The sequence below is a fragment of the Falco biarmicus genome, chromosome 9, assembly GCF_023638135.1.
Source record: "Falco biarmicus isolate bFalBia1 chromosome 9, bFalBia1.pri, whole genome shotgun sequence".
Taxonomy (NCBI): Eukaryota; Metazoa; Chordata; class Aves; order Falconiformes; family Falconidae; genus Falco; species Falco biarmicus.
In genome coordinates, this window is record NC_079296.1 from 12,797,796 (window position 1) to 12,820,158 (window position 22,363).

Genomic DNA, 22,363 nt, shown 5'->3' on the forward strand with positions numbered 1-22,363 from the left:
AATTTTTCTAAAAAATATTTAGTGAGTTGATAACAATTTAATTAACATGGATTAACTAGCACAGCTACACAACACCTTCTGCTGGAGGATATTCAGTCTATGTGGAAATCACTGTCTTTTTGAAAACCTGGATTTCTTAGTGCTGAGCATTGCGTGCCTGTCTGTGGATTCCTAAGCAATCTTAAGGATAACTGAATATCATTATTATTGTCTGTTTGGAGGATGAAGAAGGAAGATTATTTTTTTTTCCTGTCATGGCAAAGTCAGGAAATTGGGAAAGAGGAGACCAGAGAGCAGTGAAGGTCTGCTTTGATGGTTTCTGATGTTTGTGTGCTGGCTGCAGCTTCCCACATGCTCAGCATCCTCAGCACCCAACCAGACGTGCCTTCCTGGGCTCAGCTACCTCCAAAAGCACCAACATGCCTGCACCATAACCCTGAAATTTCCTGTGCGAGGTTGGAAAAGTGGCTTCCTGAGAACCCACTTGTCCACTTCCCCAGCAGCCTTGTTGGCCCCCGTTCCTCTGTATCCAGATGGAAAAAGCACAAAGGAGAGCAAATAATGGGGTTGAGTTCATCTCTAGGCTTCCTTCAGCTCCGCTCATAGACCACTGTTTATTTATTTATTCCCTTCATTGCATGTCCTTGCCCTCTGACTGAACTCCTGTAATTGAATTGCCTGTACCTATGGAATCCCTAGCGGGGGAGGAGGGGGAGAGAAAAGGGAAAGTGAGAAAGGGAAAGGGAAAGGGAAAGGAGAAAGGGAAAGGAGAAAGGGAAAGGGGAAAGGGAAAGGGGAAAGGGAAAGGGAAAGGGGAAAGGGAAAGGGAAAGGGGAAAGGGAAAGGGGAAAGGGAAAGGGGAAAGGGAAAGGAGAAAGGGGGGGGAAAGGAAGGGAAGAGATAAGACAAAGGAAAAGAAGGCAAGGCAAAGAGAGAAAAGAGTCCACACTTTGAAAAGGGATGCCCAGGTCTTCAGCAGTAAAACAAAGCTGTTGATTGCAGAGAAGTGCAAGCTTTAGGCTGGTCTCTAGGAATGCCCCTCTGCATCCCCCTCGCCTGGCAGGACAGGCAGGGGGGAGAGGGGAGCGCAGCCCACTGGTACTTGGCAGGGAGAGCTGCAGTCTTTTGGAGGCATTTCACAGCCACCCTGCTTAAATCTGTACCGGTATTTATACCTCTGCCCCAGTCCTGAAATGCAGCCACAGCTCACAGTAAGATCATTTCACCCACCACTGGGTGACAGTCATGCCTGGGGTAAAAAAGGCAGATATATATACTGAAGGACTGCAAAAGCAGCAGTGCATGGTGCCAGTGAGTACTTTGATTTCCCCAGACAACTACCAAAGACCCCTGTGTAGGCTATTGTCTTGGCAGAGATCCACTGGCTCAGAGCTCTCTGAAATGTATTTTCACACTCTCTTTAGTATTGCCCAGTGAATGGCTTCATTATGCTTCTCTAGACATCTTCCAATCGTGTCTGTCCCAGCACCCAAGCACTGGCAGAGCAATTTGTTTGCCTAAAAATGCACCCTATTTATGACTCTGTCCACTGTAGCAGGCAAAGTACTTTTTGCTAGACCCTTTGCCTGGTGGCCCCAGAGCTCTCTCACATACACCTAGGTACGTATTTTTTGTCCTCTCAGTTTTCTCATTCACTGAGCCACAGATAATTATTGAGCTGGGAATGATAAAAGACAAGCCAGTTAATAAAATAAAGGAAAACAAGACTAAAAATATGACCAGTCTGTGCATCAGCCAAAATGCACCTGTGCCTTAGAGGTTGCAGACAAGCTTGGCTGTCTTGAAGATGCCCTGGTCTATCTTTCATAGTGACAGGGAAGGAATAGTCCACCCACAAATTTAAGGCTCTCTCAAGTCCTCATATTTGTGTGGACTCCTCCAATTAGTTTCCCCCCCTTTGCTGAGCCAGCTGAACTATCTTCTTAAAGTTTGACAAAGGGTGTGCACATTCCCCTTACATTATATCAGACTGCATCCCAAGGAGGCTTTGTGAAGAAGAGATGATGAGATGTCGCATCCTGTGCCTGACGATCAGGTTAAGGATATGCCCCAAGAGACAGGTCTTGAGAGCTTCCTGCAGAACCAGACCCGAGGTAGATTGACGTGAACAAAGGACAAAGAACAGGGAAAAACAGATCTTACAAATAACCGAGATTTAAGTGTTAGAGGTGGCTCAGGTGGGGCTGAGAAGAACACTCAGCACCACCAGCCGTAACAGCACAGACACTTTCAGCAGCAATTCCACTAAAACTGTTCATGCTTTGCAAAGACAACACTGTCCCCTAGTTAGCCAATGTCCATGGCTACTCAACCCTGCAATGGGAATTTCAGAGACTTGTAGCCTGAGAGTAAATCTGGACTATGGTCTAGTAAGTCCTCTGGTAATGTAAAGCAGCACTGCTCCATTGCAAATCCTTGTTTGCTTGTTTGCTCTGCTTGTTGTTTGCTGCACGTGATTCATTGTGCTCCTAATCCATGAACGAGGAGGTGGGGTTAAAGAGAGAGGGAGAAGGAGTTTGGGAGAGGAAAAGGGCAGATGAAGGGCAGTGTTGTGCATTACAACGTGAAGGTGATTTTCATGATTTTCACCCTTTATTGTTCAATGCATTTGCCATCGACACCAATTATTATTTGGGTCTTATTTTACTTCCAAATCCAATCACAAATGACTGGGTATTGTAATACAGTACAAAGTGTTCATACCTGATAAATCCTGCTTGGCTCAAGTATCTGGCTCAGCTGAAAGCATGCCAGCATGCTGAGAGTAATTAGTCAAAGTCCCTTCTCTGACCAATCATTTATGCAGGACTAGAGGAAGTGTTTGTGACACAGAAGTCATCTTAGTGATTTTTGCTCCCATCAGCTGTAATCATGGGCACATTGTGGGCACTGGATTCCACAGCATTTTCATAGCATTGCCAATCTGGACTTGGAAGGCTGTTGTTCTCTGAGTTGTACCACAGGCTCCTGTGTACTTGATCAACTGAAGACACAGAAAAACCCAGATATGAATGCAGAATGACCTATATTCCCAGTACATCAAGTATACACCTGCATGATAAACGGATCTTTGACTTTTCAGTATGTATCACACAGTGAATGTCGTAGAACAACACTACATTGCCCAGAAGGTACAGGTTCACAGTAGAAGATCACCATTAATATGATCACCATATGTTTTTGCCTTCCCAAAAGACCCATGCCTTGAATTCCCCTGCATACTTTAAAGAGTCGGAGTAATCTGTGCTTATAGGTGTAGTACTTATGTACACTGCAGAATCGTCAGGATCCCAGGGGCAGATTCATAACTCAGTGCTGTAACACCTGAAAAAACAACTGCCTGAAAAAATAGAGACTTAATTGGTAAAGCTCTGTCCCCTCTGTTGTGCCAGCTCCTCCCATAGCCTGTTGTGAAGGGCTGAACACTCTTTCTGTGGGCTTTGGATAGGATCAATCTTTTTGGCTAATTTCTATACATGCTGTCTCCATAGTTGTCTTGTTTCCTATTTTGCAACACTAAGATACAGTTTCCATAAAGAAGCTAGCTGTGTTTGTATACAAATACGCAGAACACAACACGTGCACATTGGCATTCAGGTCTTTACGCCTCCCTGTCAATAAATATGCAGCACAGAAACACACTTACAGCTACAGGCATTCAGCACGATAGATCTCCATTCCAGCCCTGAAAAAGGCAAAGGTTTGAAGGATTTATAGTCAACCCACTTGAGCTGCATGTAGCTAGGCATATATGTGGCTACAGAGATGTTTACAGTCTTTGCAATCATGCCAGCCTGTGGTACAGTTTTACAAGACATGCGTACACGCATGGTCCATTGTGCACGCACACCTTTCAGCCTGATATTTTGATGTGCAACAGTATTCTGGAAAAAAATGTGCATGCACCTGTCTCTTCATGCTGTACAGGCTGACAGATAAGCATAAGGTAAATACACACAAAAATAATTCACAAATAAAGACAAGAATATGGAACACTTTCCTATATATTTGCAGCGAACACAAGCTTATGTGTGTAATGAAGTCCATGACACGTAGGATCCTAATTGCTTTTGTGAAGCCAGGTGCCTGCAGACTCAACATCTACATAAAATATCCAGATCACACCAGCTTTTTCTGTCCATAACTCTCCTGATCCCCTTTGTGGAAAGCAGGGCTGCATTAAGAGCTCTCAGAGAGCAGAGCTGATATTGCCATCCAAATTGAAGACATGGCTTTGCAAGATGTTTAAAATCTAGCAAATCTGTAGCTAACACACAAATCTCCGGAGCACTGATAGAAAAAAAAAAAAATCAGATTCATTTCAAGACCTAGAATTGTGGGATGGGTAGCCAGCTAGTTATTTCAAGAATAATCAGCTGCAAATGATCGGTTTAAGGCATTTTCAATCTCTGAGTCACAAAGAAGCTAAATACTTCCACATGCCACATCTGAGGGCCTTGGATGGGGGTTTAGGCTGCAGAATGGGTCTTTCAAATTGAACAGACAGGCGTTGAGTAGAAAAGCTGCTTCAGATATCATTTTTACTAAGCTTAAAGGAAAGGTGGGGCAAGGAAAAAAGGAAGCCTCTGTGATCACAAAATCAGCTTGTGAGACAGAAAAGGAGAACCAGCAGGTTAGATGACTTCTAGGGCCAAAATGGAGAAAATCTGAACTTCCAGTAGTTGGTTTCCTCTGCCTCACGCAGAGGAGGGGCAAGGAATGTGCGGACACAAGTTTCACTATGCAATTACTACATCTGGTTGTGTGTCCCACACAGGCAGCAGGAACCTTCCCCCAGCTCTTATTCAACCCAAATCTTGTTTTATCAATACCATTGCCTTGCAGCAGGGAACCCCTCATTTTTGCCTGAAACCCCTGGTATTACTTCTTTGGTGCTCTCACGAATGCTTTTTGCCATGAAAGCACCACTCTCTGCAATATTATTGTAGTAGAGGCTTATTCAAACAAACAGCATGGAGGAAACCTATCCCTCTCTTACTTCATTTTGTAGCTGCACATTGCTTTGTCCTTGGCCACTGTGGGCACACCCCTGGGCTGAATTTTTCTTTTCACTTTATTTTTTTTAAGTTTTCATTTGTTTGACTAGTGTCAGATTGACCAAGGAGCAATTGAGTTCCCAGCATGGCTTATAATACTCAGCAGTGGTTTATCCTTTCACTTAAGGATCAAATGCAATAACTGGGGGACTGAAAAAGTTGGGAAAGATTTAATGGATACTAACAACACCTGTAGCCAGCAGTGGGTCCTGGTAGCAATATGATCCATATGCAAAAAAAAAACCCAAACCAAAAAAACCAAAACAAAAACAAACCAAAACAGAAAGCCAGAGGGTGTTCTTAGCTGCCAACAGGCTTTGCTGTACGGTTAGCCTTAAACTATGCCAAAGCAAAAGACATCAGAGTTTCAAGGCATTAGTGGATTCCCACAGGGATCGGGAAGTAATTTCTTTCCATGCATTGCACAATTAGTCTAGTGAAAAATGGCTTGGGGGTAGAGGTCATTTTCCTCTGAATCATCACAGACTGGCCGCTGCCAAAGGCAGGAAACAATGCAAAACGCATGGGTGATCTCAGGAGATATGGCAAATCCCGTGCTCCCACTTAATGCAGAAGCCTAAGCTCTCCTGGTAGGTCCCCCAAGGAAAGTGGAGTTCGGCACAATTTCCACATGTATTTGTATTCAATAATTGATGAGCTCAGTGAGTTCCTAGCAAAGTAACTGCTTCCAGCCATTTCCTTTATTTAAATGTAATTGTTTGTTTAAAACCATAAAATGAATGCCCAGAAGGAGCCAGAGAGTTTGACCTACTGTGCCCATGGTAAGAGATCCACAACCACAGCAGGGATTTCACCGGCTGTTCTTGTTCGATTTAATAAGGTCCACACACATATATTCACCTGTCCAGACATCATATAGCAAGCCTAGCTTGCCATGATCCCAGAGAAACATCTCAGACAAGTGAAGAGATTGGATGCATCATGAAGTCGTCTAGATGATCTGTTGGAGCCTCTTCGTCTCATCCTAAAGGTGGTATCTAACCATGACCCATTGTCAAATGACAAAGGCTGGAAAGCAAGGGACAGACACTAGATACCTCCCCTGTGTGACCCTTACACTGTAATGAGCACCCAGCAGGCTCAGTGGTTACATTCCCCAAGCTTTCACCATCTGCAGAGGTGAGACTCGTGCAGAAAATATGTTTCTTTGCAACCTTTCCACTGCTTCCTGCTAGCACTTCTGTATGGGCTGGAAATATCATGAAAATACCCTTAGTCAGAGATATTTTGGTCCCCTGCTTTTCATCTGGATCAAAGAAACACAAAGGCAGATGAAGGTAGCTCTTAGAAGGAAAGGAGTTTCCTCTCCCCAGCTCAGGAGCCTGATTTGGATTCTGGGTGGGTTAGATAGGCAGGTCTGCAATAGCCTCATCCACCAAAACATCTGCCCTACAGCCATCACCTGCTTCTTTGGGCTTTGGGCATCCCAGGAAGGTGCACCCACCTACCCACATAGATGCCTCCTCTGCTGCAGCTCTCGCAGGGACATCCCACCAGCAGCGGGCACCTGGTGCCCCCTCCCAGAGCAGCTCCCTCAGCCGCACGGAGCCAGGCAGAGCGCTGGCCATGCCAACCCCGTCCTCGAGAGAGGGGGTCTGGAGGCTAGCAGCTGTGTTTGTGGGCTCATTGCCCTTGGGCAGGGAGTGCTTCAGGACGCAGCAGCTTCCCTCAGGAAAATTCAGGCACGTCTGACCAGTCCAGGAGGGTGAAATGTGCTGTTTGCTTTGGCCCTGATCCTGCAGAGACGGAGAGGTGCATTAACTTTATGCACTGCAAATAGTGCCACCGCAGCTGTTGTAGAGGCATATAGTTTATCTTGCCCCTCATCCTTGCTCTGCAAACCAGCTTGACCCTCTTTGTACTAATGCATCCTGGACTGAACCTCCACATCTATTCCTGGGCATGTTTGTAAAGGACATAAAGCCTGGCTGGGAAGGCAGAAGCACATCTGGCTGCAGGATGCTTGTAGCACCTGAGGCAAACCCCCACGTACTCTGTGTGTGTGGTTAAACCTGCACTGTGTGTGCTTGATAGCTGGGTATCAGCTAGGTATATGGCTATGTAATTATACTGCAATTAAATTTAATAGCTTTGCTAACAGCTCAACTGTAGGAGAGTTTTTCTAAGAATTTTTGTACTGGGATTATTAACCTTTTGATGGCTTCACATGTCTATTTACATTTATATACTGTACCCTAAAATTATATTTACATTCCACCCAGAGGTTTATAAAAATATTTTTGTTGCGGTTGTTCTTTTGTAAGTCAGCATCGGTTAGTGCAAAACCAATCAAGCCCAGTATGTTGCACAAGTGTGGTGAGTCCTGTATGCTAATGTCCATGATGAGAAGGTCTTGGTCCCATGAGCTGGGTAGTCCTCTGATAGCAGAGGGCTTAGCTCTCCCAAAACACAGCGAGGAAGGTCTGGGGTTCACTCAGGAGAAGATGTAAGGTGACACTGAGATGCTGCAGAAGGAGGCAGTAAAGGAAAAGGCTGCTGAAGTGTAGCACAAAAGCCTAAATTTCAATTTGAGATGAGTACTTTCCTATCACCATCACTGCTGTCTCACCTAAGGAACTGTGGTGAGGCAGCTGAGGACTTCCATCTTAAGGTCCAAGTCTGAAGCAAACCTGTGTGCTGGAAAGAGCCCCAGCCGGTCCATGGCAGCAGCATGGGCAAGAGCACTAACCCAGGTTTCCATTAAACAAGATGCTGTCCTCTCCAGATAATTCATTGCTTCAGTAGGTTCTCCAGGGTCGTGGTGGAGTGTATGTTATTGTCACGGTTCAGACTTCCATGCCAGTTTGGCATACAGTGAATTTCCATCCTTTTCCTTGTTACAGAGGTCTATCGACCTCTTTATTTGAACCTTTTGTACTGGGTAAGGTCTATGTTTAGGCATCCTCATTTCTCTCTATTTATTAAGAGGAATGATTTCTGGTTTGCAGATTGGAATCTGCTTAAGCTTTCACTGTGATTTATAAAGTCCTAGCTCTCCTACCGCACCAGGTTTTGTTTTTCTGTTGTAACTTCTTTTCAGCTTCACAATGATTTTGAATCAGGCATCAATTAATGATGCAAATAAGAAGAATGGACATTGAGGGATTGCTACATCTACCGTATTACAGTTACTTGGATTTCAATAATTGTGTCCTCTTTTTATATATATATTATATATATATATTTATATATATTTATATTTATATATATTATATATATATATTTATATATATATTATATATATTATATATATATAATTTGAAGGCCTGTTACCACAAATGTTTAGCAACATGTTTAACAGCCAGTGCAGAGGAGCACAGTCAGTGGCCACAGTACGGTCCAGCAGAGAAAGCGTTGTGCTGGAAGACATGATGCATTAGCTTTTTATGCAAGTGGTGTTTATGGGCAATGAAAGATATTAACCTTTCCCCTGTCACTACATTATACTAAACAAGAAGACAAGGGTCAGGCCTTTGGCTACAAGAAGCCTTCAAGCTATTAAGCCCCATTGCAACAACATTTATTAAAAAAAATATATATATATAAGCTTTGGTAAATATACTGAAAAAGATGGAATAAGAAATCATCTTTTCACCTTAACCCAGACACTAGTTTTCACTTTCATGCACCATCAGTGTGACAATTTTTAGAGAATATTGGAGTATTAGGAATGAATCTTTTCAGGGAAAAAGGGGAAGTCACTTGATGACATGATCTGTTTGATAACTCCATCTATCTCCTCATAGAGGACATTGCATCTTCCAAGCCATTCCTTAGCACATGAGTATGGCAGATGTCACCTCTAGTCCCTTCATTAATGCAAACCCTGGTAGGGAACATCTGCAACACTGGAGGTTTTATAACCAGTGTGGTGATTTATGCTTTAGCTGCAAGATAGTTTCCCAGTGGATGTGGGTGGACTGGAAGTTCAGTCTTTGTATTTGAGGTAGACCAAAGAAATATTGTGTTATTGCTCTTTGAGTGCTCTCTTCTAATTGAAGTGGAGTTTTTGGAGGCTTTTCTCCCCATTTCCATGTATAGAATGCAGTTTTTTCATGAAATGTATAATGATGCATCAATAAATCACTAGGCAAAATAAATACGCAGATCTTTCAGTCATGGATGTTGTGAGAAATAAACCTTTTGTAATTGATAATTAATGGCTTCGGGATCAATATCTGGCAGAAGAACCTGCAGAGTAAGTCTGAATCACCTATGACTACTCAGGAATGACTGATGCTTTAAAAACAAGCCTGAGGACCAGCCAAGTGTATAAATTACAGCTTTAATATAAGATAGGTACCCAATGGCTTGAAACAGGATCTGCTAGCGGCAGACGCTGGCCATTTGGCGTTTCATAAGCACTAAAATATTTTTTCATCATGTTGAGATAGACATAGGGAAGAGTATTACTCCAGCTTGGGACTGTATCAAACACAATTCAGAGATGGGCTGTCTTGATTTCTCCTGCCGTTAGTAGTCCTAGGAGGTGTTGTAACCAAAATAATGAAGATACAAAATCCACTTTAAAAGGGTGCAGGAGTGGGCCTTTGGGATATGTTCCTACACACGAGCAATTAGTTCCAGTAGCCCAAACCATGACTGCTGCAGCCCACAGAGAGACCAGGCTGCAGTAGCTTTTGTTATATTGTGAATCTGGGGGAGAACTGACATACAAAGCAAGTAAAATAATCAAACTCTCCATTCAAGCTTTGAAAATTGGGTATGAAGCTAGACCTCACTGTTGAGATTATCCTGCCCAGTATTTTTGACAGATCTCTGTTCTCTCTGTGTGTGGATACAGGAGTTAGATGCCCTATATGTCCGTTATATGTTGTCTCTACATTGATACATGCACAATAACTAAAAGGAGAAATGTAAACACACAAATACAGGCAGCTCAGACTATGTGCTGAGAGACCCAGTTATCATAAAAAGACCAATAAGAAAGAGTAGAAGGATCTTTGACTGCTGGAATGACTCTTGTTTCCTTTTCATTATTCTTAATAAAAGGAGATGGTGCCGAAAAATTGTGTTTCCTGGGTTATTTTTCCCAGGAGATACTTTATAAAACACAGAATATATAACAGACTGTGTTGCAAGCGAATACCTCATTAAGTGAATATAGTTAGAAAGAAAGAGTAACACAAATGAACAGTAATATTTTTCCCTTTTTACACTTAGTAAAAAGTGCAATAGTTCTTGATATGAATTTAATAGCAGCTGCCCTAAGAGTAGTGAGAAAAAGAATCTCACAGCCATGGTGTATACAAGAACTTTTAAAATACTAGTACTGGGTCATTAGCAACCACAAAGATATCGTGAGACGTTTTGAGTAGAGAGCAATAAGAGTTCAACTGTGAGATCTGACAGTGAATAGAAGGTTTTTCTTCTTCTAGAGTCCAAAAATGTGAGTCTCTAGGAAAGCACATAAGGCCATGCTGAGTGGCAGTTTCTATGTATGAGCCATTGATTTCCACTACTTAAGGACCAAGTGCAGCAAAGTGCTTAAATATGTACTTGCATCGCACTATCGGGCTGATTACCAAGCACAGCCCCTTGGCCAAGCCACCCCCCCTCTCCCCCAGGACCCAAGCCCGGGGGTCCTGCCCTTCCCTGCTGTTGCCTGGGATTCAACAGAAACCTGACCCAAAAGACCAACTGTTGCCTTGGGCTCGTGGGCTGGGTTCCAGCAGCAACCCTATGGGAAGTGTCCCATGAAACACTGTATTGGGGATGGTTTTCCACTGTGCAGACTAGCTCCTAATTTTGCCTACATTCCCAAACTTTCTGGTGCAGCCAGACCGTAACTTGACTCATGACTCGCAATGTAAGTAGCACCATGCTAAGACATGGCCCCAAGCACTGAGCAGAGCCCAGGCCAGATGTGTTAGATGTGCTGTGCTGCTAGTCAGCGTGAGGGTCTTCAAAAGACTCCACTTCTAGGCATCTAAGTTGGAAACATAAGTGTTCAAGATCCCCACTGTGGTCAACAAAGAGAAGGTGACACATCCAGAGGGCAACTGAGACACTGGGGAGCTGCCTCCTCAGGGTGTCTGTCTCTTTCATTGACTAAACAAGAAAACACAGTGAATTAGTTCCTTCATCTAGGCACATCACGTGCCCCAAGTGAGCTGAGATGAAAGTTAAACTTTGGGTAGTAAAGAAAATCCAAACCAAAATGCTAATTGGGGATGTGCTTGTCCAGTGTTTCTCTGGGAGGGAATTTTCAGCTTACGGATCTGTGTCCATGGGTGCAGCTGCTGACTGAATGCAATCAGGTTCATGAAAGAAAAACATCAGTTGACACAAGCTTATCAGCAGCAGCGACACGGTTGCCTGATGCTCTTGTGATCCAATGAAAAGGTTTCTGTGTCAGAAGGCAAAAGGGGCGTCCTTTAGTGAAAAGCCCACCAGAGCGGGACACTTCCCGGTTACACAGCCTCGTTCTTCCAGGACGAGCTATGCCAGCCAGGGAATAAACCTGAACAGCAGAGATAAAGTTGTATTGTTTCTACTGACGCTAGGTGACTTCTTCTTTTTCAGTAGAAGCCATCCTATTCAGTTACATTATTTTTTATTATTTTTTTTTCCTCAAGGATTTGAGTAACCTTCAGAAAGAATACTTCTTCTCCTTGCTGCTATATTCTGGTGTCATTCAGTGATGCCTGTAAAAACAACAATGCCTGTGGAGGAAAAGAATATTATTTTGTTTTAAGAAAAAGAAAAAGAAAAAAAGAAAAAGAAAAAAAAAAAAAGAAAAAGAAAAAGAAAAAGAAAAAGAAAAAGAAAAAGAAAAAGAAGAAAAAAAAAAAAACCCAGCCAAAACCCACCAGAACTTTTATTTCTTGTTGAGTAACCATATTCCATGAGGCATCACAAGCAGACATTAAATTCTCACTCAACTCAAAGGCAAACCATTATTCTGTAATTTTGTATGTAAATAAGATGTATTAGGAAATCACTCAAGCAATTAATTAAACAGCTGTTACAGAATAAGTGATAAAGGAAACAGGGGGATGAATATGCGGAATTTTCCTTGCACAGGCATCAGTGTGCATTTATTTATTTATTTATTGCTTGTGTAGATGTGCATTACAATTCCTGCATACCTTGGTATCAGCTCTGAGCATCATCAGGGGGATGTTATCCCGTGTTGTCAGATCCTGACTTCCTTGAAACAGCAAGAGGAATGGGGAATGACAATGATTTGGATGGGGATAGGGCTCTGTGGTTGTTGCCATCTGAGGCTGTTGGTGGCCTGACGGCCACTTTATCTGAAGGAGGGACTTTATTAGCTATCAGAAGCAATCTTTTATCTTTGAGAGATGCAGTGACCTGGGAATGATGCGCTGACCCTAAGCCAAATGGTAACATCAGCCTTGCTGTCTCCACACATTTACTTGGAGAGAAGCCTACAGTGTTTAACCAGGCCGGGTATTTCACTCAGAAGCCCCATAGTAGGGGAAACAGTTTGGGGGAGTGAAGCTCCCCAGGCCAAATACCAAAGGGTGTCCAAGCCTTGACCACAGCTGAGATCCAACCAAATTAATGAAAGGCACACAGCAAGGGACAGCCTGGGACTGATAAACAGATGAGACAGGACAGATGAAAGGTATAAGGAAAAATGGCACCACAGAGATGAGATTTGACTAACACAAAAGGCCACAAGCTGACTAAAGACTTCAGGTCTGCCATTCCCAGATCCTTCCAGGTGGACCATCCTTTCATTCACCTCCCTGGAAGCACTAGCTGTGCTCCATCAATCAAGCAGGATCAGGCCCTAGGCAGGTCTTCCCTAGGGCTGGTGCACGCAGTACATTTCTCAGGTGTAACAGGTAGAAACTTTAAAGGTTGGCCAGCAGGAAGGGAATCACAGAGGAATGAAGCTCAATCTGGGTTTTCACTCTCCTTGTTCTCCTAGTGTCCCTGTCCCTCTTTCCTTGCATAGCTTTTGGTCTCACTCCTCATCTTGGAAAGATCCCTCTGACCCTGAGCGGTCTGTGCTTCACGGGTGTATTGAGGAGGTCTACTCTGCTCTGACAAAGCCAAAGCAACTGAGGATACTACTTATGGTCTTCTGCTCCTGTCTCATACTCTTGCTGTTTCTCACTGATGGGACTGGTCTCAGGCTCCTGTGCGCACACATTCAGCCTTTTAGGCAGAAGACCGCTGCTTTGTTTTCAACAGCCTTTTCATTTCGGCATCAGGCTTGGCAGCTGACTTCATCGCCATTTCCATTTGTGGCAAGAACAGCCGGTACCACTGCCTCACTGCAGGTCTGTAACGGTTGTGGTCCAGCTCTAGACAAGATCCAAACTGAACAGCAGCCTTCTAGCTTGCAAGCTGCACTTGTGGGGACGAGAGACACAAATGCCTTGATAGCCTTGAAAGGTAGAGAAAGGCTAGCAATGAGCAGCGGTAAGGGACTTGTTCCCTGGGATATATTCATCCCTTAAAGAGGTCAGCACAGGCGCTGCATCAGAGCCTCTCTCAGCCTTTGACTGTTTCCATCCTTTCAGCTCGGCAAAGCGAATGCGCTGGGTGAATGGCTGCATTGTGCAGGGGTGGCAGTGTTGGGGGAAACAGGGCCTTCAGAGCACCCGCAGCAATTTGCTTAGCTCTGGGACCATATTTTGTCATGTTCCCAGCCTTATTAAAAAGAGCTCACTGCCTCTCCAGTGGAAGGGATCAGAGCCTTGAAGAGATGAAGGATTGTTCTGGCTAGTCAAGGAAGTAATTTTAATTTGCAACATTCAGCTTCCAACTGTTCAACAATAGCAAGAGGTTAACAACGTGGAACTGGGTCTCGCTCAGAAGAGACGTTTCGCTCAGTCACTATGCACTTGTCACTGTCAGTCTTCAGGCAGCTCTTTTCTCCTGTTCCCCCCTCCCCAGCCGAAGGGATCTTATGCCCGGACTCCTGCCCCTTGGCACTGCCATGGGCTCCTATGTGTCTGCAGTTTTTTAAGGCAGTGTCAAAATGAACTGTATTTGAACCTGGAATCAGCAGCAGAATTTTGTATCTGTGCTCTGGCCTTTTGGCCAAAATGTCCTCACTCTGTTCAAAGATCCGGATTTTTTTCTGCAGTCCCGTGAGATTACTCTGGACTGGTACGCGTTATCTTTTCTCAGGTGAGTTTAAGTTCTTACCTTTCAGACTCTGTAACTAAAAGAAGGACCCTGGGTACAAAATCAACCAGCAGAACATATCCTCCTACCACACCACACCTTCAACATTTCTTAACAACAGGTGAACCCAACGCCGTTTCTCACCCTACTTATTCCACCTTCACTTTTCCTGCTAGAAATGTTGCTCTGTTCTAATGTCACCTTTCCAGGGACTTCAGAAAGCATGAATTGAGCCTCAGGGTAGTAAACATTCTCCTGACAAGCTAAGCCTCCTGCCTACATCACACAGCAAAGCAGCTGCAGACTAGGCAGACCCCCACTGTGATTGTGAGGAGTCACTCCTGAGTCTGGGTGATGCTTAAGTGTCAGTTTGAGGTTAGCATCTGCCTTTGTCTGTCCAGTAACCCTCTCAGCTCTTGCAAGAGATGAACTGGAATAAGCAAAAGTAGTGCAGAACACAATGGCACTTAGTCTAACAGAGTCTGGGTTGACGCCACCTCACTGAGATGCCTAAACTGCGGACCCAGCTGTCCTCGGCTCCTTGCATAGGCACAGAAAGAGAAAAGGGCTCTGGAGGGTGGTTCAGAGAGAGGTACCTTCTCTGGGGCTGTCTCCAGAACCAAGAGAAAGACCAGGCTCCACCAGTAGTCCTAACTCAGCAGCTGGAGTTAAGTGCCTCCATGGTCCCAAATGGTCTGAACTAGTGCCAGAAAGCGGCAGAGCAGCACCGTGTTCCACTGCCCCAGCACCGTGAAAGCAGGCAGGCACAGTGCTCCAGCTTCAGCCCGTTATCACCTGGCTGGCTTTTTCACTGGATCTTATAGGAAACCTTCAAATGAAAACTGGAGGGGGTTTTAGTGGACAGACATTGGATTAGGGGAAAGCGTGACTTGCAGCTTGAACAAAGAGTTCAGAAGTAAAGGATCAGGATCTCAAAAGTGCTGGCTTCTGGGGACTCCTTCAGTAAAGGGACAGCCCGGGTCTCCAGAGAAACATACCTTCTGCAATTTTGCAGGGCGACAGCTTTTCTCTTTTTTGTGTCTCAGCCACAAACAGGCAGCCTTGAGTACAGAAATGCAGGAGCAAGCTTCTTTGGGTAGCAAAAGACAAGGATGCATCAGTCCCAGAGCAGCTCACAAAGTACCATTGCCACATCATTGTGGGGCACAGGCTGTGTCCATTACAACATTTCCATGTCCACCAGGGACAGCCACTTACCACCATCAGTCTGTTTTTCTAGACTAGGAAGAACTTGATATCCAGCTAATTAAAAAGGGAAATGCCAAGAGCAGCAGGGGGGAAGGGGCTGGCTTTGCTCCTTGCGTGGAAATGCAGCATTTTCCCCATTTGCTCACATCCAGAAGTAGGAGAAAAGGGATGAAGGGATGCAGCATGGTCCATGACTCCAGAATGACTCAGTAGGTCGTTCTCACATCAGACCACCTGGCCTCCAATTAACAGTCCCAGAAAAGGGAAAGACATGGATGTTTTCTTTTTCTGTGCACACTGGACAATTATTCCAAGAGCTGTCCTAGACGCAGCAGATTTAATAACTGCAAATGAAGGACATTTATCTCTGAAACAACTGTTTTGATAAAAAATGGTAAAATCAATGAATTCATTACTATACACTGACAGTAATACTTAGGCGGGGGGGGAAGGGAACAAGCTTGTGCTGTTATAAATGATTGCAGTCTGGTGGCATTTCGGTGTTCAAGGAGGTGTTTGTGTGTAATGGAAACATTTGTGGCCTTTATCTGGAATTGCAGTGGTCTAATATGCAGAGCACACCTTCTACAAGCAGCACTACAAAAGGCTTCTGAACCACCTGTAATTTCTGATCTACCCTCGCCGGCAGAGCTTGTGGGAAATTATATCCAACACTCAACACTTCTCATCTGCTGAGGCAATGAGGGACGAGTGGATAGAGATCTTGTATCAACACCTCCATTCTCACCAGCGTTAAAGCCTGAATACACAAACGTCCAGCATGCACAAAATTTAACACAGCACAAACCAAATTTTACTAAAGTGACTGATTTAACTGGTTCTGGTAGGGTTAGCCACGGCAGCAAGTAGATATCCCTGCAGAATGTAACTTTCAGGATCCTTTTCAGCATTTCATTTAGTAATAGGTCCAGTTTCAAAAATTTTCTCTGTGCTGTTCAAAAATTGCAACTGAAGAAACATAAGAAAAGTTAGTTTTCTTTATTAGTTATTTTTAATTACTGTTGGAAAATTCCTGGAAAATATTTTCACTTCCCATTTTGCCACTGCTGTCTATGTGTTTTTCTTTCCTTGACCCCCTCTTTTCTCTTTCTCCTTCCTGAATTTGCCACTCAGGAGGAGATATAATTGTATCAATTCAATGGTTCATTTATTTTTTTGCATGTTAGTAAGGAAAGTAAGGATAAAATTATTTGTAACAACAATTCAATTTTAATAAAGAGGATTTTTTTCCTTTGACAGAGCAGAAAAGTCAACCAGCATTGTTGCTCCTTTGAGATTTCTTAAACCACTCAAGTTTAGACAGGTCCTGAAGACTTCCATCTCCTGTAGAAGTGAAAGGGTTTACCCCAATTTAATTTACCATTATGTGAGGCCAGAAAAATGTGCTGAAAGTCCCATATACTGTGATCTACCATCTTGAGGCCTTCCAGCTGTCAGGCTGTACAGAAATAACTCAAAACGTTCAGCACAATGGGTTCACTGGGTGATCAGTGTAAACAAACACTGATGGGATTTATGGATGTACCTTCCAACCCTTTTCTTCCAAAAAGCAGAGGTGGATTTTGTGATACGAGCCTGAAAACCCATCGCATGCATTAGCAAAAGTCATTTAGTCCTTGTTCATCACACCTGTGACACTGAACTCCAGCTTGGCAGCTTCTCTCTTCTCATCTTGTTTGGCTTTTGATCCTAATATTTCTTGATGGGGATGTGCAGCGACTGCCCCTCCAGACTGCTCACAAGAAGCCAGTACATGATGTGAAAACTCGCAGCCTGCAGATTGCACAGCTCTGTTGCCATCCATGGCCCTGGGCCATCTGACACCCGCTGAGGGCCTGGCCCAGCACCCCAGCCAGAGCCCCAGCAACGGATTGCACTTGACTGGGCCAACTGACAGGGCCAATACACCGCTGTATCAAGGAACACAAGAGCTTAGATGCAACAGATAAGTCTGAATAAATCCACGCTCTACTCACCATTCATTAGCCCTAGAAATAACAGCCTCGCCGGAGCACAGTATACTGGCAAGAATAGCAAAGCATCCGACATGATGAATAATGTTTACATCGAGAATCCAGATGTCATTTTCCATCCTGTAGTTTTAGAAATAATGGCCTGTTACTTCTTATTAAATCAAGGGTAATCCATTCACCTACAGGCCCAATGATAGCTGTCTCTACTAATCTCCACTCAGGGAGCTATATTCATCAACAGGAAAGGCCTGTGTTTCTAGCAACTGGAAGCACAATGATCTTCAGCAGCAAAATTTCAAATATCAATTAGTAGTTTAGAACTATGGGTCTGTCAGCGCAGTCCAGCATTTACATAAAACCCAGTTTTCCATCAGTAGTGTCACCTCCTGTGTCCTCGAGCACGCAGCCCCCAACATTATTCATTTCCTTCACAAACCTTTTTATTTTCTAGCAATAAAAAGCTCAGTGACTCTCTGCAGTGATGATTCTCCTAGTGTCATGTAGCACTTCAGCCAGTTTAATCCTCCTGTGGATGGATCTGACTCCACAATTGGCCCTGCTTTGAGCTGGGGGTTGGATCAGATGACCTCCAGAAGTCCCTTCAACCCAATTTTTTTCTATGATTCTACAAGGGAAGTGGTGATAACAGCTACGATTAAAATGCCGTGACCTTGAAAAACAACAGACAGTTCTCTTCAAGCAGTCTTTATGCAATTTGTTTTTCCTAGTTGGGTTGAGCCGCTGCCATCCTTGATTTGACCTGGCAATTATGGCAATGTGCATCTGCCCACCTTTGTCTTTCTGACAAAGTGTGAAGAAATGTTATTTTTCTGGGGAAAGAAAAAAAAAGGAAACTTAGAAAACAGAGATTAAATAAACAAGTTTGTGACCAATTTATTATAAGATATTTGCACACAGCAAGATCTGGTCACATCTACTTTCAGATTCTAGTCCTTTGCTTTGGGGCTTTTGGACTGTAATTGTGTTCAGTCTTCTATTTATACAATGAATCTATAATGTAATTTCATGAGGTACTGAGATGCACTGAAAAACATATGAGCACTAAGTTGCTCTGCCTAATCCATATGAAACAGTGTTGGAAATCAGCCTGGTAAACATGGCAAGAGAATGAGCAAGGATTTCATCTGGGGCTCTGACACTAATCTAAAAAGGATTACCAAGGAGATAGCCTGAGATGTGGAGCACTTGAACAGACAGGACAACGAATCCTATTTAAATGGATGCATTGGATTGCAGGTGGCTTGTAAGCGATTAGCACATGGACTTCATACTGACCAAGCCGGTAGGAGTTCATCCCTCACAGCCACTGCACTAGTTACATTTACTGCTCCATTCACTGAATACAAATAGAGGTTAAGAGAAACAGATGATTTTCAAACATTAGCTTTTAATAGGGACAGCATGTCTGGCAAGATGAAAAGAATGAAAAGCCCTTGCTGTTCACAGTTGTAATCCACCCCCAGTTGTCTCGCTGTCATTTCTCCACAAGCTCCACCACTTGTTGCTTTGGGGAACCCACATCAAGGCAAATGGATGTGAAGGCAGCCAGCGCTCTGTGCTGGGTGCGCCAGCAGAAGGTGGCTCTTCCACTGCAGTTCACGCCGTGTGCCGAGGGCAGTGGTGCTTGTGACCACGCTCCTCTGGCCTCCCTGCCCTATTTTGCTTGTCTTGTTTGCTCTTTTAATTGTACGTTGATCCTAACAACAGATCAGTGAGCAACTGTCCATTTGGGGTGATGGAAAGCAAAGGTCAGGCCAGCACAGTATTTAATTGCAGATTTAACTTAAAACATGAGAATTACCCCTTTTGAAGCAAAAGCAATAACTCATTCCCTCCTTTTGTGGCAGAAAACTAAGAGACTGCTGATTCCCTCGGTCTTGTCTGCTTGTCTTCCTCTGGCAAATTGAAGGTTTTGTGGCTTTTGGCCTTTTGAACTATAGGATTTAGTTTCCAAATACCAGAAAATGTTTTGTGGATTGTAACACGTGCAGTCCTGTGTTCCTGTATCCCATGTGCCTGAAGCCAAGCGTCTAGCCAAGATCAAGAATTTATGCGATGTTTCAATAACAACCGAACAAATCCATGCTAATTCCATAAAAGAGCTGTCATCTGTCCTCTTACTGTTCTCTTTGGGTTTTGTCTAAAAATAAATTATGCATGCCCTGCAGTCCCCTAAAATCTTCATTGGTTAGTGGTGTATCTTGCAATGAGTGACAACCTAAACAAAACCTCTTCAAAGCCTGGAAACTCTTTGTGTGCTGGGGCATTTCTAACAACCCTGAGCATTGCTGCAAGTGCATCCACCTAGAGCACAGCCCCTTCGCAGTGATGTGGTGATTTCCTGAACCTATGCATAGGAAGATGGAGACCTTAAAGGCACTCTTGCTAGTCCTTTACCTCTTTTTTTCTTTTCCTTTTTTTTTTTTTTTTTAATTGCCTCTGACTAAGGCTGATAAAGCCCATGCGGTGGGAAATGTATCAGCTATACCAACACTTTTCTACCTTTCACAAGCCCAGTCAAATTCTTTTGCCAGTTATCTTGGATAGACCTATTTCCGCACACAAACATTCCCATAAAATTGTTCTATCAACATGTTCAGTGTATGGTTGAATTAGAAACTGTATTGGATGATACAGAGCATTCCTTGTTTGAAGTAAAGCTGTCACAAATGTATCAAAAGCACCTTTTTCTTTTTTTTTGCATGCTGTACAGCAGAAGCTGTTATGTACACTGTGAGCATTTATCCATTAAAAAGTTGTATTTGATTCAGTAAGACTGGAATGAGTTCCAGTAGGTTAACTATCTCAAAAGCCAAGGTTCCCCCTTTCTTGAGTTCATGCGTTTAGTTCACTTAGCTTTCCAAACATAAAAGTAATCATAACATAATAACATACCCAGGGGATCTGAAAACCTCACTGGGTAGTTCATGGGATGTATTAAGCCATCTACCATGCCTTTCATCCACTGGAAGATTTGTACAAAATAGAGAGCATCATTATAAAAGAGATAGATCATAAAATAGATGGCCAAGCCCTCAAGTTGCATGTCATAATAAAGGCAGTAACACTATGCTGATTTGTGCCAGCAGAGAATCTGGCTCTTTGTATTTAAAATAGATGTAAATATTTCAGAGTAATAAAATTGAAATATGCTTTAGCTGTACTTTAAGGAGAGATTTCAGCAAACTTTATGTTTAAATTTCTTGGTTGATTAGCCCACAATGGCTTCTAATCACTTGGGAGAATTTTTAAAAAATCAAACTTGGATATACTCAAGACATGGAAGCTGAGAAAGTTGTCTGCAGTTCATGGGGACTAACTTTTATTTTTTAAGGGAAAAAAATCCTTCAGCTCATTCGCAAATAGGTATTACATCCAGTATTCAGGATCTGAAGTAGCAAAGCCTATCGTTTGAATGAAAGCCCAACACCTCATCTTCCACTCATCTTGCAAAGGATGTGCAATCCTGTGGAAAATGATAAAGTAACATTATTACAAAAATGGAGTGATAGGTAAATGGGATCTTTTGTGTTTATTTTTTTGAGCTAGCCCTTGCAGATGGGTGTTACTGGCATGTGTTTGAAAGTGGAGCATGGATGCATCCTATCAGCCCTCACAAAAAACTAGACAGAAAGAGCTGCTTAAACTCAGATCGGCATTGGGTGTAACCAGAGCATTTGTTTTTGCCAAGATGCTCCAATTCTGCTCCTCACCCTGACTTTCGCTGCAGCTGAAGGCGCTCAGTACCTCTGAAGACCCAACTATTCATGAGGCACGTCAGGTTTTCAGTAGAGGAGAGATAATGCAGACATTGCTGGGAAAGCTGCCTGCACCCCTGACTGCCCATCTGTAAAATGTAACTAATTTCATTCACTGGGGAGTGCTGGAAGGATTAATTGGATTTAGTGGCCACAATGTACTTTACATTGGTTGGGTGGAAGGAGACTGATAAGAGTTGAGGTGCAAATTTCTCAGAGGTGCAATGAAAATACTGACCAAGGAGGAGGGCAATTATTTAAAGAGTCAGTGAAGCAAGGAAAAGACAATTAGCATTGGTATCACCCTAATTCACAACAATTTACAACAATGAGGCTGAGCCACTCTTCCCATCAAGGCCAGAATGCATAATTCCTTGACCTTATTATAAAACATAATTAAAAAAATATGAGCAAAAAGGCTGCTTGTCCACATGGGCAAACAGAAAACTGAAGGACACATGAAGGAACTGAAGGACAATGTTTCTTGGGAGTCCTGGATCTGAAAGAAAACAACAGTAGGTCTATCAAGCCTGGGGTTACTGAATGGAGTCATTGCAAACAGGTGACAAAATTTGAATCATGCAGTCTTCATTGTATTTTCTATCTGTCAGGAGTCTCTCACCTGGACCTTGCTTGCATCCCAGTGCTAGTGTCCAAATGAGCAAAGAATCACATAGCTGGACCATTCTTGTGCTTCACACAAGGCTGGGTTTCTTTTTTCCTGTGTTCTTGTAGGTCATCTTAGATGTTAACCTCAAATATCTCCAGCAATGTAGCATGGAACAAACATTAGAGAAGCAGATGGAACACCAGGAGCAGCAGCATCAATACTTTCTGAGTAGATTAGAGGCTGGAGTACAGCTGCCACATACTCGATCTTTTATTAGCACATAATGTTATTAATTACAGAGTTAAAGGAAAGACACTCCGAAAGGGGCAAAAGAACAAGCCTTTAATGGAATCGTGACTGTTTTATACCATGGCCTTTCTGTTCTCTTCTGTGTCTCGTTCTTCTTATGTGGAGTATCTGTTTTATATAGGAGGATATTTTTTTAAGGAGTGTGTGGAGCTAGGGACTTAGGCCATATCAGTTTGCAATAAGAAAAGTACACCTACCTGACCTTGCCACCTTTAAAAGTCTCCTCTGTGG